The sequence below is a fragment of the Protopterus annectens genome, chromosome 12.part0 (genome assembly GCF_019279795.1).
Source record: "Protopterus annectens isolate FY-2018-M chromosome 12.part0, PAN1.0, whole genome shotgun sequence".
Classification (NCBI taxonomy): Eukaryota; Metazoa; Chordata; order Ceratodontiformes; family Protopteridae; genus Protopterus; species Protopterus annectens.
The window spans coordinates 395,239,584-395,257,373 of record NC_056746.1 but is presented as its reverse complement, the minus strand read 5'-3'; the positions used below and the strand labels follow the sequence as shown (position 1 = coordinate 395,257,373).

At 42.4% G+C, this 17,790-nt stretch overlaps 1 protein-coding gene across 1 annotated transcript in view; it reads left to right on the top strand.

Annotated features, from left to right (window-relative positions):
* Positions 1-17,790, top strand: part of AP5Z1 (adaptor related protein complex 5 subunit zeta 1) — a 680,304-nt gene that overhangs the window by 511,365 nt on the left and 151,149 nt on the right. The window lies entirely within an intron of this gene.

Here is a 17,790-nt window from a genome sequence, read left to right as displayed (position 1 = left end):
TTCTGCTTCAGACAGAGGGAGGAGAATGTTAGTGAGGGGTATGTGAAAGATCTAAGAATTAGAGGAAGAGGGAGAAGTTTTATGGCATGGGTTGTATGCACCACTCAAGTAAAGGCTAATTTAATGTGTATGTGTTATGCTTTGCTGCCAGTATAGATATGTATATGCAGTAGTTTAGATGTTCATGTTCTTCTGTAAGTTCTAGTGACTTGGCTGTTCAGAGAATGTGAAGTTGACCAATAGAATAAGTATAATGATATGGGGATATTGGTGGGAACGAACATAGGGTAATGACCAAAACACAGCTGAGAGTAGCAAGGCTATGTGGAGTGAGGAGTACTGCACCACAAGAATTGTTTAAAAACTATCTGTGTGATCATAAGTTTTCAGGGGTCTTAACAAATTTGTTATTCCACCCAGAGTGGAAATGAATCTTGTTTCCAAGTTAGCATGTATATGTTTCGGATTTATGTTCTGGTTTTTAGTATTTTCATTTTTGGTTATATAATAAGTGCCCAACACTAAGCAGCACAAGCTTTTGTTAAAGCTATGCTGTATAGTACTTTTTCTTCAGTAAGTTGCTGACTAAGTTGCATAAGTCTTGATTTCCTGTGTAATTGTAGGGGGTAAGCTCTTTGTAAATCTACAGCAAACAGCATATTTATTTATTGCATTTGTTGACCGGGGAAGTCCACTGGGCCTAGGAAGAGCCCATTTTCAATGGATGCCCAGGGAGAAAAGCTCCACAGTATTACATGCATAAGCTGCACAGTAATACATACATAAGTAATAGAACAATGTTGATACATACAAAAGTAAAAAATAAAGTTGAAACATAGGACAATGTCATTCCATTAATTACATACAAAAATCTTTAATTATATGCAAGAGTAAAACTGTGTTAATGTGTAGGATCAAGTATTATGGGCAGTAGTGTGACATGAGAGGAAAAGTAGTGGCAGAAGTGGTAAAAATGTATTACAGTTAGCTATAGATGTGACAGTTGAGTTCTAAGGTGAGCAGAGTTGACTTCAGGTTCGAAAGCTGGTGATAGGTCAGAGTTAGTCGAGGTGACAGAAATGAGTCAGAAAGGTACAGAGGAGAAGAGGAGAGTTATTTTTTTTTTTTTTTAAAAGAGGTTAAAGTTCTAGAGAAGGAAATCAGGTGCTGGGGTTATTTGGTGGGGTGCAGGAGCATAGTCAGTGAGAGGAGAAATGTAATTTGAGGGATTTGTTGAAGGAAGCAGAATTACTGATTGTCCTGAGTGAAGGAGGAAGATTATTCCATAACTTGGACACAGAATGAGGGTACAGCATTTGGCCAGCTGAGAGTTTAGGTTAGGTTTAGGCATATACAGTATTATGCAAGCTGTCTGAATTTCATAGGTGTACACTAGGCTAATGACTACTAGGGTTCTTATAAGCCCAGGTGTACAACCCAAATGTGACCCACAAATTTGATTTATATATTGGATGATTTACTCACTGCCTCTGTCAATCAGAGACATAGGTGTCAGACTAAGGATGCATTTCTGATTACTGATTCATTGGACCAAGTTGTGTTTAAATAAGAGTTAGGTAGAAGCTCTGCATCACACAGATGGAGAGCCTGTTCTGGAGAATGGGAGTTCTTCGAGAAACATATCTGTCTCTCTATCATGTCCTATTTATGTTGCAGGCAAAATTTAGATAATTTGATCTAGTAGTTATAATGCTGTTTTTTTGCTGATGTGCAAAAGCTTCATCAAAACAGGGTCCAGGGATGCCTTGTATGTCAAGCAAAGATCACCTCTCAGAAGTCTGTATGATACCAAGTAAAGAGATGGGGCTTTGAGGCTTAGGACAATCTGTTTACTCCCTGCATTCTGTTTACAAAGACCCTTTGTGGACATTCCAGTTGCTGCATGTGTCTGGTCAGGTACATACCAAAGGGGACATTATACTCTATGATGAGTCTGATGAGGGATGAGTACATTGGTGCAGTGACCTGTCTGGACCTAGATGGCATGTCCTTACTTATAAGTTGAACAATATAGAATGATTTTCTTAAAACCTTGGACACATGTTGGTCAAAGGCTAGTTTACTATTCACATGTGTTCCCAGATCCTTGACTAGTGAATCAACTTGTCGAGGTGTTTTACTGATTACATTAGTTACCCAGGGTGGCTGACTTCCCAAGAGATACTATAATGTACTTCTTGATATTGTGTTTTAAGCCATGGCTTTGGCACCAAGTGTTTGTTTTAAACCTTTTGCCAAAGAGGAGTGGGCCCAACACAGAGCCCTGAGGAACTCCACTGTTGACCATCCTCTTTTTGGAGATGGCCTCATCCATCCTAATCTCATGAGATGTCTGGCTATCCTACATATTATAAAGGGGTTTATGCCCAGTTCCATAAGTTTGTAAACACTGACCAAGTGGAGTATTGTATCCAGTGCTTTAGCCAGATCTAGGTAGGAGGTGTGCACCACTTTCCCCTTGTCCATTGCCTTGGTGACCTTTTCAGAGAAGGAAGCCCACCAGGTTCAGTAAGCTTGACTTTCATTTGACAAAGTCAAACTGGAATGGATCCAGTGTCTGGAGCTTTCCTATGTCCTTGTTGATAATTTCCATGACAATTCTTTCCATGGCTTTGCAAAAAGACTATTCAGACTAATGGGTCTTTTGTTTCCAGGATCTGTTGAAGGTCCTTCCTTATGAAGGGGAATGACCATTGCAGTTCTTCATTCTCGTGGCACAAAACCTTTTTTAAGATTATATATAGTTGATTAGTGACTCAGGGGGTCCATATAAGTCATAGTTTAGACTGTTCAGGAGGCATTCCGAGATGTTATTAGGGCCCATTGAGGCTGTGTTTTTGGCTGTAGTGAGTGCAGCCAGTACACACACCCTTGTTATAGTTGAAGGGGTTATGTTTGAGGGTATTGCTTGGGGGATGGTTGGGTGGGGGTGGGGGTAAAGCTGGAACTGAATTTATCCACTAGTAGATTCATTACATCACTAGGCTTGGTGAAGGTGAATGTGGCGGCATTAACCACCAGTTCAGCGCAATGCAGTGTGCTGCCTTTGTTTCTGACATAGCTGAAGAAGGCCTTATATTTATCTTTCACCTGGGATGTTATCTTAACCTCAAAGTTGGCTTTGTTTGACATAATTAGTCCTCTTAGTTGCATGTTTAATTTGATGAGACAGTTTTTATCTTTATGGGAATTAGCCCTCCTGATTTTTGCCATAATTGTTTTTCCTTTTGTTGTCTGTCCTGTTTAGTTTGGGATGCCACCAGGGTGGTTTGTTTCTGGGAATAATTCTGGGCTTCTGGTAGATTCAGCACCCTTTATTTTCTCCAAATCCTTTGGGTTTCTAATACCATGATGGGAATGGACCCCATTCCTAAGTCAAAGTATGCTAAAAGTTCATGAAATTAGTATTGTTTCACTCTTTGATGTCAGCCAAAAGTGTTCATCACAGCACCCGCAACATGCCCAGTAATGACTCCCCCTGCAATTCATATGGAGTTACATATATTGGTAGCATATCTAAATGTGATTGTAGACTCTTTTTTTTATACCACCCATTGCTCCTACTACTATTGGAACTATCTAGGTATCTTTCTTCCACATTGCTTGTGTTTCTGCTTGCAAATCCTGATATTTTATAACTTTGTGCCTCTCTATATGCAGGACACTATAGTCACTGGGTGTGGCGATTTCACTGATCAATGCTATTTTTGTTTTCTTTTCTTGGACCACTCTATTCGGTTTTCTAGCATCTTAAGTTCATAGGATGACACTAGGCTATTTTCCCAGAGGCCCTTTTAAGCCTAGCCAAGAATTTCACCCACGTTCCCTCAAAGTCAGCACCTGTTTCCACTGTCCAGCAGCGACACAGGTAGGATCCCAGGGGTGTATTTTCTGCTTTCAATCCAGTCGCCCAGGTTCCTCTTAAAGAGGTACTCTGCTTGACATGGAGAGGGAGTCTATTCTACAGACGGGGAGTCTTATGAACTGTTGGTAATGGATGATCCCATGTGATATAGATTTCATCATTTTCTGTGATGCTTTGTGGCTTGTGTTTCCAGTGTTTTTCAACCACTTCAGTACCATAATGTTTGCACAATCCCCAGTGCAATAGTCTTGCCACATTAGTATGCCTTTCAGTATACAGTCCTTCTGCCATTGCTATGTCACAACCAGCAATGAGGTGTGCGACAGTTTCCAATTCGGTTTTACAAAACCTACATTTGTCTGTTTCTCCCACATGTTCAATGGACTTTGTAAACCAGCATGTACATAGCCCACTATCTTGGGCTGCCAATATTAACCTTTCATCTCTTGGTTTAAATTCACCTCTTCTTAACCATGCTTGCATTCGTTCCTGATCAACATGAGGTTCTTCCAAAAGTTTTCTGGATTTGCAACTATATTTATGCATTTTCCACATTTCTTGCCTTTTCATCTGGTCCTTCACCTTATATTCTTTCTTTTGTTTTTTTTGGCACATTCAGTTGCTGCCTGATTTTATTCCTGCTCGGTGCCGATATGCTTCTGATAGGTTAAGCAGAGAAGTCATCTTAGATTTGTTCTCCTCATGTTTCAACACTTTCACTATGTTTAGATCTTGAGAGGTTAACAGATGTGTGGAGTCCCACGATTGCAGATCTATACATGTAATCAATTTCAAGGAGGTCTATCCCTCCTTCAGAATGGGGAATATATAATCTTGGTATGCACTGATTTTTATAGATCATTTGGTGAGCATGAAGCATCCTTCTTGCTTTAATGTCTAATCTATCTAGCACATTCTGGGGCCAATCAGTCACTCCAAAACTGTAAGTTAGGACGGGAAGAGCAAATTGGTTTATAGATTAGATTTTGTTCCTAGATGTCAACGCTGTTTTCATGATTAAGTCTTCTAAAGTATTCCTTACTAAGTTTTATTTACATTTGTTCATGTTTTATTGCCGATCCTTCATCTATACCCAGGTATTTATACACCCTCTTGTTCAAGTTCCTTTATATCACATTCTTGTCCCAAACTGATGTTTTCCTGGTGCTGCAGTATTCGTGCTTTAAAGGTTGCTTTTGCACATTTATCAAGGCCAAATGACATTCTAATATCATCTGAAAAAGTTTTGACAATCTGCAGTTGTGCTTTCAGTTCCTCATCTGATGAGCTATACAGTTTTAAATCATCGATAAAGAGAAAATGAGAAGTCTTTAAACTTTGTTGTTTTCTAGGAGCCAAATTATAGCTATGTCCTAAGCTGTTAAGTAGACAGCTTAATGGGTTAAGGGCAAGGGAGAATAGCAATGGTGATAAGAGAGTCACCCTGGAATATCCCCCTTTGAAATTTATCCCTGGGATAATAATTTGTCCTTTATCATGGCTGAATTTCAAAGTGGTCTGCCACTGTTTCATGGTCACTGTAATGTAGTCGATCAGTGTAGAGTGCATCTTATACATTTTTAAGCACTCTTTTATCCATGAATGTGGGATACTATCAAATGCTTTTATGTAGTCAGTCCATGCCATGCATAGATTCTTACCCTTTTTACAGTTCTCCACTATGACTTTAACAATAAATGATTTTGTTCCATATGACTGTCTTTTATTGCCCTTTTGTTCTACTGCCATAATTGAGTTTTCTTCTAAATGACAATAAACTCTGTCGGCATCAGTTCCTGTCTATAGTTTATAAGTCATCGGAATGCAAGTTATTGGTCTATAATTTTGGGGTAGTTTGCAGGTTCACTCTTAAATAAGAGCATTGTTTTACTTGTTGTTAGCCAGGTTGGTGTTTGTTCGGGGTGCGCATATAAATAGTTCTTACTTATGGCTAAATCTTCGTGCAAAGATGTTAATACTTTTAACCAAAAGTTAGGTACTGCATCTGGGCCTGGGGTTTTCCATTTAGAGGCTTTTCTTAACTTTGTTTCAATCTCTCTGGCTGTTACTTTATCCAATTTCTTATCCTGTACCTTTAAACTTCTTATTCTTTCTTTTACTTCTTTTATCCATTTAGCATCTTTGTTGTGTTCCACAGGATCTTCATAGATACTTCTCCAAAATACATGTATTTCTTCTTTTTCAGCACCCTGTATGTGGCTATTGACATGTTTGTACAGAGTTTCTGAGAGCAATTCACCGTAGGTGTCTTTGTTCTCAGGGTTTGGAGGAACACTAGATTTTGACAAACCATCACTTAATGAAAGCTAGCTTGCCTTGGAATAGTTCCTGACTGTTACAGGTTTTATTGGGTTTACAGAGTTGATTTTGAAGGAGACAGCTTTGGACCTTACCAGATATGGGGGCGGGGGGGTGCAGCATTCTCCCATATTTGTGAGTATGAGGTCCAGTATGTTGGAGCCTGTACTGGGGTCTAGTTTCTCAAGAGTGTTTCTAAATCTCTTTGTTTGTAGATTTGAGGCCATGTAGGATTTCCAGTCTGATAGATAGGTAATTAAAGTCTGCCATGAGTAGTGTGCTAGGTTGGATGCTAAGTGTTTCCAGTAGGTCCAAATATGGATTGTGGACTTCTTGGGACACGGAGGGTGACCTGTACCCGGCTAGAATATTGTTTGGCATTTTGTCGATGGTGATCTGCACGTGGACGAACTCTAGCACATCATCCTGTTTGACCACACTGGAGGTATGCTTGTTACTGATGTATATTGCAGCACCTCCAGCTTTAGCCCTCGACTCTGTAGGTGCTGGTCTAAAAGTGTGGAAGGCACTTAAACCTTGCACTGCTGGGATACGCTCTGCCATTTTAAACAATGTCTATATTCTTGAGTATGAGAAGAGCTTGGAAGGGGTGTAGTTATTTTTTTTTTTTCGCCTCTTGACATTGAGCAGTAAAAGCTTGCGGTGGAGTTGAGTTGATTTTGCTAGGATGCTAGGTTTGTCAATTTGGCATTCCCTAAAAAAGGCACTATGGGGTGGATAAAGTTTTTTATCTAGTATTCAAAAGCCTAGAAGGGACAGGTGTAGACCATGCTTGGAAAATTAACATGGTCTGCTAACTATGTCCTCATAGGATGACAAATATTGGATCCCCTTAGAATTACACCAGAAAGACAACCAATTTTTGAAATCTATTATCTTTTGCTCATATTGCGGCATCATCCTCGGTGATGGTAGTATGCTGCTCAGTGTTAGACTTATATCAGCATGAGATGCTCAGTCTGAAAGCGCTATAATGTCTCTCATCATATAGGCCAGGGAGGTACATCTTGGGTCATTTACACTTACATAGACTTTGATAGAATCATACTGGTACCCGTTCTGCAATGGCTTGTGTGCATGTGAGATCTGGTGAATCTTGGCTCCAGATAAGCAACTAGCAGCTATCTTCTCCTTATTCATTCTAGTTAGAGGGGGAATCTTTATGTCTTACAATGGACTCCCTTATGATGAGAGTCCTGGGAAGTGTGTTTCTTATGTTAGGGGCTTATTCTTGGGGCTCCATTGAGAGTAACTGTATGTGTGATGTTAGATGATGTTCTTTCTGAGTGTCTTTGTGCTTGCTGAGGCATAGTTTTGCTAACAGGTGGCCCAGGTGATCTTTTCTATAGTTCCCACCATTGCCTAGCCCTTCACAAACTCTCCTGGATGGAATTCCCTAACCTACTTGCCCTAGCTCATCAACTTCTCTACTACCCTGACAAAACCCCAGGCCTTTACGGCCTTTTCAATCACTACACTAACAGTCATCAGCTAAGATACACCAATAACGTTCTGGTAGAAGTATCCAAAAGCAAATATAATTCAGGAGACTCCCTATATTCCTGTGCCATTGCTAAAATGTGGAACTCCCTCCCACTTAAAGTTAGGACACAGACAGACATAGTTTCAAAAATCAGCTAAAATCCTAAATCTGATGTTGTAAATCTTTGTTCATTCATTCATCACAGATAGGACCTCGGTTCCATCCTCGGAACCGATACAGCCGTTTCTCAGCTCGTGCAAGCCAAAAACTCTCAGCTAAGAACCTACCCACAATGCCCCTCTCCTAGATACTCCAGATCTCATTTGCCACATTCCTAGTCAGATGAGTTAGCCATCTCTCTCAAAGCTAAGTAGTAAATTGTTAATTTTATGACAGTTTTTCTTCTAAATTACTAAATTTGTAGTCAAGTTAGCCTTTTCTCACTGTCGTGTATAACCTAGGCCTATTTCCTACCCTTTTCCTTGGTAAGATGCCTAACTCAGATACACATGTGTCTACTGTTTGGGCATGGATTATATTAAAGCTGATTATGGCATTTGTGCTAGTTTTAGTAATCGGACACTAGCAGAACATAAATAAACTTATTTTAAAAGGTTTACTCAAGACACCTTTCTCCGGGGCTCTGTCTGGGTCGGAGGTCTCACCCCCTCCTAAGGCCAAAAAATATAAGGATAAATGGAGTCAGTCGGTTCCTGCATCTCCGTCAGTTACGGAACCGAGTCAGCTGCATGCTTCGCCGGCACCCTATGCACAGACCTCTTCGGCACCAGGATCTGTGTCCTCTCCCTCGGTGCCGACCATGGTATTAACTCCTATTTCAGTTCCAACCACGGCACCATTGACTTCGGTGCCGTCCTTGGTTCCCACATCAGCTCCGATGACTGTACATGCCTTGGCACCATCCCCGGCCATGGTGCCGACAGTTTCTTTGGCTCCATCGGCTCCAAAATTCGAATACTTGCCAAGGACAAGATATTCTCCAACTTACTACCCTTTCTTGGGGCAGAGGTTTAGCCCCTTTCTAGAAAGACCTGATTCCCCTTCAGCAGCCTCCTTTAGATTTTTCTGAACTAGATCTAGTGCGGGTTGTGGACCAGCTTCTGGCAGCTAGGGGATTGCCCATTCCAGCTAGAGCTTCCATTCCTCCTGGCTCGGAATCTTTTACCTCATCTTCCCCTGCTTATCCTCCTCCAGCATCCACCCTGTTCCTGGTACCGATGTCTTCTACGGTACTTACTGTCTCAGCTCCGACAGCAGTGTCTCCCCTGTCGGCACCAACCACCCTTGCTGCATCGGCTAAGATGGAGCCGATGCTTCTTGGAGCGGTGCTTGGACTGTCCGTACCTTGGTACCCAATCTGGCACCTATTTTCTCAGTGGCACTGTCTATGTCCATGGTTCCGATGGCTTCCAGTTCTCTCAGAACCCCTCAACTGGAGGTGGGCTCGGGTGGGCCTGCTGTACAGGTAATGGAAAGGGTCCTTCATTCCGAAGGCTCACAGCCAGCACCTAGGACACCAGTGTCAGGAAACTCCCCTAGCATGCACCTCTCCCAACCTGCTATGTCGGGTCCCCAGACACGGATGTCACAAGAACCCCCTGTGGAGGGAACCCCTTCTCCAGAGTCCTCCTCAGAAGATCCCACTGGAGGGCCACCCCAGACGAAACGGTGCAAGAGGAAGCACCTTGACTCCCCCAGAGGAATCTATCACAGAAGACACTGATTGTGATGAGGGGGAAGGGTCCCCACATTCATCCCCAGATGGCGTTTCATTCGGAGACATTCTTGAAATCCTCAAACAGCGGGTGGAATGGAATTCCTCTAACCCATTTTCTGAGGAATCAGTGTTTCTGCAGGCCTTCTGTGCCCATCCATCTACTTCCTGGGTGACCCCACCAGCAGATGATCTTGTTAAACTAATTGTGCAGCGTGCCTGGAAGGCCCCAGACAATGTAGAACCTGTCCCCCAGAGGCCGGACAAAATTTTATCTACATCTGAAGACCAGCCCCACTGGTCCAAGCAGCTGACAGTTGATTCTATGGTCGTGGCGGCGGCCACCAAGAGGGAACTAGCATAAATAGTTCCACTGTCCCCCAAACAGGGAGTCCAGGACCATGGACAAAATAGGGAAGCGGACCTATGCTTCAGTGACCTTCGCCACTCGGTCGCTGAATTATCTGGCACACTTTACTCACCTACTGTGATGACCATGCCCTGGCCCAGCAATCAAGGAGCCTCAGTCCTCACCACTAACACCAGGGAGGTCATCTCCTAGAAGAGAGGAAAGGATAACTAATTCACACAGTAAAGTACAATTTCCCTTAAGTGCACATTGAGATCACAGTCAGTCTGGGGCTGGTTGCTCCCTTGCTCTCCAGGTCCCCAATAAGACTCCCCACTGGCACAGCTATAGGGTCCAGGTCTCAGCCTAACTGGGCAAGCTAAAACCTCCAGTACCCTCTCTGTCCAACCAGTGCTTCGTGTCCCTGCCAAGTAGCTGACACAACACACACACACTTTGAGATAAGTATTTGTACAACTTCACAGACACTCCTGGGAAAGGCTGACACAGATTCTCCAGCTGTGCCCCTTTACCCAGACTATATGGTAGTAATTATTGCCACCACCCAGTTAATAATATCAGCTACTAAAAGGCCCTTAAAAGGGTGTCCAATTATTACTGTGCAATATTATTATCCAATGGTAGTATGACTGACAGTCAAGGCTTACTTTAGAGTGGCCTATTACAATAACCTCTATAAATATGCAATGTACTCTAGAGCTCATCTCTACACAAAGCAGCCACAGGTAGAAGGTTTTAAAAATATTTAATAATAAATAATTAAAACACAAGACAAAACTCCTACACCACAGAGATATCCAAGAGTTCAGAGATCACACAGAAACTTAAAATAATACAGTAGGACAGGTCTGATTTCAAAGAAAAATGCCTAATTAATCTTTACTAGCTTTAACTATTCCTACAAGAACTCACAGTGCTAAAACTTACATGTGAGCATAAGGCAGAGTGCTGGTAAGTTGGATATCCAAAGTCAAAATGCTTCCAGGTCTCTTATGAGAAATATTATTTAAACATTACTAACAAACATGTCTCTAAGGCCCTCCCAGAATTACATCATTTTTGACACTTAGGTTTTCCCAGTGTTCATATTGCATATCTTAACACCTGGTCTGAGTTCTCAGGCCACAAACTGCATTATTTAGCAATCTAACACCTCCTCAGAAACTTACAACAATACAAGACATTTCACATGTATATGCTAGCAAAAACCAGAGCAGTAAAGCACCTTCCACATCTAAATTCTAGTCTTAAACTTTAGCCTTAAAACAATAGGCATGAAATCTTTATTCAGCCGCCCTGGTGCCGAATTCTAACATGAAAGGGTACAACATGCTTCACTGGGCCAATAGAGTGCAATCTTGTCACATATTTTGCAGTTCCACATTTCACAGTATTCTTTACACTCAGAAAACATGCCTGTATTTTACATTTATTATCAAGAAAACATGCCTGTATTTTACATTTATTTATACAGTAGATAGACTTATGTATCAAATTCTATTTGACTAAGCTGGCAGCCTTTGCCCATCTCTCCCCAATCGTTACATCTCCAAAGAGACCTCATTTCTGAAATATCTTCCTCTTTGGTGGGGGTACTGCCTGATGCAGTGTGTGACACTGTTGCCTCGCAGCTAGCTACCCTTGAATCCATTTTGAACTCCTCAATGCATTTGATATCTCACACCACCGAGGGGGGCAGCTCGAGCTGCTGCATCTGGTGTTGTCATGAGACGTAATGCTTGGATGCAGTTGTGTGACTTCACGGACCCCTTTAAATCTTCCTTCGTCAATGCACCTGTCGACAAATCTGCACTTTTTGGACCCAAGGTACGAGACACACTTGCATGTAGTGAGAAAGACAGCGAGACCTTGTCTGCTGTGGGCATACACTTTTCCAACCCCCAGAGGTCCTACTCCAGGAACCGGAAGGGAGGAAAGATATGGTTCAAGAAATCACAAGGATCCTTTCATGACACTCATGGTGAACAATCCCCCTGAGGCAGAGGTGGCAACTCATATGGAAGACTCCTGTTTTGGGGTAGAGGGGTTCCGCGTAACCAGGGAACCAGTGATTCTTTCTCCAGCAGACCCTACCAGCGCTCCTGAGCAGTGGCCCGATTGCTTTCCTCTGGAAGCAGTCGGGGGTCATTTTTCTCTGCATCTACCAGCCTGGCGTCTTATTACTACTGATGTTTGGGTACAGAGAATAATATCCAGAGGCTACGAAATACCATTCGACTTAACTCCCAGACCCGTCAAATGAATCCCCGATGTACCACCCAGTCAGAGGGAATTAACCTTAGAAATAGAAATACTGCTAAGAAAAAGAGTCATTTAACCAGTCCCACCAGAACAGACAGGATCCGGGTTTTACTCGAGGTTCTTTTTAGTGCCAAAAAAGACAGGGGGCTGGCGACCAATCCTGGATCTCGGCCTACTGAACAAATTTATCAAACCTCAAAAATTCTGGATGGTCACAGTACAGTCCATTCTTCCCTTCCTAGGGTGGGACAATTGGATGTGCTCTATAGACCTACAGGATGCGTACAACCACATAAAGATGGATCATCACTCCCGGAGGTTTCTCCTCTTCCGGCTGGGAGCCGATCACTACCAGTTCAGGGCACTGCCATTCGGTCTCTCGACAACCCCCCCCCCTGAGTGTTCACCAAATATATAGTAGTTGTGGTAGCCCATCTTTGACTACAAGGATTCCAAGTGTTTCCCTAGCTAGACGACATGCTCCATACCGCTCCGACCAGGAATCTCTGAGTCCGCAGCCTCTCTTACACCCAAGGTCTCGCTCTCCGCTTGGAGATTCCAATCAACAAAGACAAATCTCAGATGTCCCCAACAAAGACACTGGAATTTATCGGAGCGGTCTTCGACACAACATCCTGTCAAGCTTTTCTCCCCCCTCACAGGCTTTTGAAAATGAGACAACAAATTCAAGACCTTCTTCCTCACACGTTTGTACCAGCACGTCTTGTACTGAAATTCTTGGGCTCCATGGCAGCTGCCATTACTTTAGTACCACTGGCGAGACTGCACATGAGAATCCTTCAGTGGCTGCTTTCTGCACAATGGTCATTGTTAACCCACCCACTCAACCACATGATACGCCTTACAAACTGTTGCAAGGAAGAAATGCTATGGTGGATGGAGCCACAAAAGAATCTTTGGTGTCGACCGTTCTGTCTTCCCCAACCCATGGCCACGGTGACCACGGACACTTCCCTGTTGGGGGGGGGGGGGGCATTTTCAGGGAAAAACTGTCCATGGCACCTGGACCCCCATCAAGGCCAACTTGCACATACATTTCCTGGAACTAAGGGCAGTTCTCTTAGTGTTGCAAGCGTTCCATGCATCCCTACCCTTGGGGGACCATTGCAGTTCAGTCAGACAACATGTCCGTCATCTGGTATATCAACAAGCAAGGTGGAACCAGATCTTACTCCCTGTGTCGGGAAGCCATGAGGATTTGGCACTGGGTGATGGCTTCCATTCGCTTTCTTATGGCAACGCACATTCCCGGGAGTTCCAACCTTATTGCGGACAATCTGCACAGGAACATCCTGATGCCTCACGAGTGGTCCCTCAACCCTGTAATAGCAGCTCGGATCTTCCAGCATTGGAGCAACCCTTTCTGTGACCTGTTTGCTTCCCCCCTGAACTACAAATGCAGGAGCTATTTTGCCTTGATGCCCTTCAGGGAGAACCACAGAGGGACTCTCTAACGCACGATTGGCCCCCGGGTCTTCTGTATGCCTTTCCCCCATTTCCACTCATTCCAAAATTTCTCCAGAAATCCCAGAGGTTGAAAAGCAAAGTGATTCTGTTTGCTCCCTTCTGGCCACATCAAGTCTCATTCCCGTTTCTATGGCCTCATCTGATTCACAGCCCATGGATCCTGGATCATTCCCAGGACCTGTTATCCCATTCTCGGGGATTGATTCAGCCGAACCTGCACAGACTCAAGCTCACAGCTTGGTTCCTCCACTTCCATTGATTGCCAGGCTGCCTGACATCCCATCTCCTGTTCGTGAAATTCTTCTGGCTTCACACAAACCTTCCACTAGGAAAGTTTATTCTAGTAAATGGACTAGGTTCTCTATTTGGGCCAAAGACCAGAACTTAGACCCTTTCTGTATGTCTATTCAAAAGATTCTACAATACCTGACTACTCTTCTACATGCAGGAGCCTCAGCTTCAATGATCACTGCGCATTTAGCAGCTATTGCCAATTTTCATAATGGTCTTGATAATCCTTCAATTATGTCACACCGCCTATGCAAGACCTTTTTGAAGGGAGTATTACATGTTAAACCTTCCGGTCAAACCTCCCTTAGAACCTTGGGGCTTGACTCTGGTGCTTCAATCTCTTACAGACTCTCCCTTCGAGCCTTTTGATTCATGCGATTTGAAATTTTTGTCATGGAAAACCATACTTCTAGTAGCACTCACCTCAGTGAGAAGAGTATCTGAGCTGCAGGCCTTGAGTGTCGAGAGTCCTTACTTGATCTTCCACATGGATAGGATGTCCCTTCGTACTGACCCTTCTTTCTTGCCCAAGGTCATTTCTGGCTTTTCCATTAACCAACCTATTGACCTGCCGGTTTTCTTCCCAAGGCATTCTAATAGAGGGGAATACCTTTTGCACACCCTTGATGTGCACAGGCAGCTTCATTGTTATTTGGACAGGACTAAATCTTTCAGGAAAACAGACCAATTGTCTGTGGCCTTTGCAGGACCCATATTGGGTAAACCTGTTTCCAAAGTGACTTTATCCTCTTGGATTAGAAACGTCATTACCTTTATCTACCAACATAATAAGCTACCCTTACCTTCCAGAATAAAGGCTGATTCTACCAGATCTGTGGCTTACTCTGTAGCTTTTCATTCCAGAGCCTCTATGGATGATATATGCACAGCAGCCACGTGGGCAAGACCTCATACCTTCACATCTCATTACAAATTGGATTTGGCCTCCAGAGGACGAGCATGTTTTGGTTCTGTGGTGTTCAGGAATATCCTTCCTTAGGGCCACCCAGGACTCAAGTAGCTGGGGACTCGGTCCTATCTGTAATGAATGAATAAAGATTTACATCATCAGATAAAGAAGTTATGTCTTACCATAACATTCCATCTGTGTTGTAGATCTTTGTTCATTCATTACTTCCTGCTCTCCTTCCCCCTGCCTGGACTCCTGGTGGACTTTAGGAACTCCTGGTTAGTGTTAGTGTATTTGCTCAGACAGAGCCTCCTACTGTTTTTCCTATTACTACATCTTTTATCTAGGGCGGGCAAACTCGATCTGGAGTATCTAGGAGAGGGGCATTGTGGGTAGGTTCTTAGCTGAGAGTTTTTGGCTTGTTCGAGCTGGGAAATGGCCGTATCGGTTCTGAGGATGGAACTGAGGTCCTATCTGTAATGAATGAACAAAGATCTACAACACAGATGGAACGTTATGGGTAAGACATAACTTCTTTTTCACCAAGTCCTGGATATGTACATGTTCCAACCCAGGTTAACTCTTTTATAATCCACCTAGCCTCTTTATGCATAATTAAATTCAGGTTAGCTTGCTGTTACGTTTTTCCAGTGTGATGGAATTAAGTTTAAATACTTTGAGACTAGTAAGTTTAACAAAGCTGTGTATTTTTCTTAATCTCTCCACTTCGTCAAATTGTTAGTCTGTTTTTCTAAACAGTTGTACGCTGTCTTTTAACTAACATTTTGTATGTTTACACATTTCTTGATTGTCTAATTAGTATGGAGTTTGTCTCCCCAGGCCTCCACTGAAAACAGGCAATCTTGCCCAGTCGGGCTTACCCGATAAACAAATGTAAAATAAAATAAATAAATAAATAAGAAGATTGCTTTTATGTGTCTTAGTGGATCTACTTCATATGTTCGACGCTTCAAAATGCCAAATTTCATATGGCCGAGGCCATATGATCGACATTTGAAATGTCGAACATATGAAAAACAAACGTAAAAACAAACACTTACCAAAACACTGTTAGCAGGGGGCCAACCCCCCCCTGCACCCCCCGTGGGAGGGGCTCCACCCCCAAACCCCCTGTAACGTAAATATAACAACTCTGAGATTGCACTACAGTGTAGGAATGGAAATCTTTCCATTCCGCACTGTACGGAGATGCCGGCTCTGTATTGTCGGCATTTCAAATGTCGATCATATGGTCTCGGCCATATGAAATTCGGCATTTTGAAGTGTCGACAATGTGAAGGGGGACCTGTCTTAGCATACGTTACTCTATGTGTGTGTGTGTGTGTGTGTGTGTGTGTGTGTGTGTGTGTGTGTGTGTGTGTGTGTGTTTGTTGTATGCTATTTGAGGTTGGTTTTGTGTGCATGGTTTCGGCAAACTGATGTGCTCTTGTATGCGAGAGTTTAGCATCCAGTGTTCTAAGAAAGTGGTTATAATCTTAAAACAGCATTGGTGTTTAAAAAAAAAAAAAAAAAAAAAACCCTTACATAATTGTGTTTAGTTGACATGCTGATGCTTTCTTCTACATTGTGTGTATTTTTTTATGTAATTGTTACATGCAAATTACACACTGACAGCCTATGATGCATGTAGCATGCATTTCCTGCAAGTCACTGGAATTACTTTTCCCTTAATAGCTTTTGAGTATGAGGAGAGCGATAACACTGCTAGTTATAACTGACCTGCTAATGTTTCCCCTTTGTTTTGTTTCTTTATGACTGCATAGACTGTCACTGCATTTGTGTTTAACAATGTGAATTGGGTATCTGCTATAAGTCACTGGAGTTTGAGTGTTCCCTTGCTTGCTGTTGGGAATGGGGATAGTCAACTTACAGATGCATTTAGCATGAATCTTATCCCATGTTAGTAGAAACTAATGTGTTGTCAATACCAGCTATTTGCATGTTTACAAGTAGTTTATCTGTATTATATCTTTCTGACCAAGACAGTTTTGACTTCAGCGATCACTGCTTCTCTTATCCAGATGCGCAGACACTCTTGGTATAACAGAGCATTCTTTTACATTTGGGGACATTCTTGCATGAATATCTTGACTAGTTTTCCTAATGTAGCATACTATTTTCTCCAGAAGGTAGGCCAGTTATTAGAGATGACATGGAAATATTCTACTAAATTAATTCAGCCTTTCTGTGTACTTGCAGAATTTTAACATAATTTGTTTTTTAAGTTTTGTATTTTTGTTATGCTTGCATGTAATTTGGATCTTACAAAAAGTCTGCAGAGAGTTTATGCCTAGTTTGAATGTTCAACAGGTGCTTCCATCAGATATATTACAGCACCATCTCTTAGGAGTTTCTGTAACTTGCTGCTGACCACTCATTAATGCATATCTTCACAGTTGACAACAAGTTTAAAAAAGTGTTTTTGCAGCGGCAACCTTTCTGCACTCCAAAATATGGGGGTTGTATACGAACAACCCCAGTCTCTAAATATACGGTCAACAGTGCTGCACCAGCTCAAAGAAAATATATTTAGAGAGAGTTTTGTATTAAAATCTTTCACACTTAAACATGTAGTTGATTGTTAGCTGAGAACAGCCAAACTGGAAATGTTGGAATGTGACTAGGTAAAAGACAGCCTCTTCTTTAACTTCAAGTATTGGGAAAGCAGAAATTGTCCTCATTTTCAAGCATTTATTTTCTTTAGCCCCTTGGGTTTTCTTTTTCATGCTTTGATACTTTATAAAACATTTCCGATTAGGAAAACCAGTTGTCATTGCTTCAGAGTAATTTCTGCTAGGCATAACACTTGGTCGAGAAGAGCTGGACAGAACAGTTGAGAGGATACTTTTCTTGTATCGCTGCATAATTGCACTGAATATTGAATGCTGCATAGTGCTGAATTACTATACAACCCTTATATTGTATTGTCACTTGCTGATGACAGTCCTGTCAGTGGCACTTACTGCAGTATTTTTTTTTTTTTTTTTTGCAATCTTTGCTGACC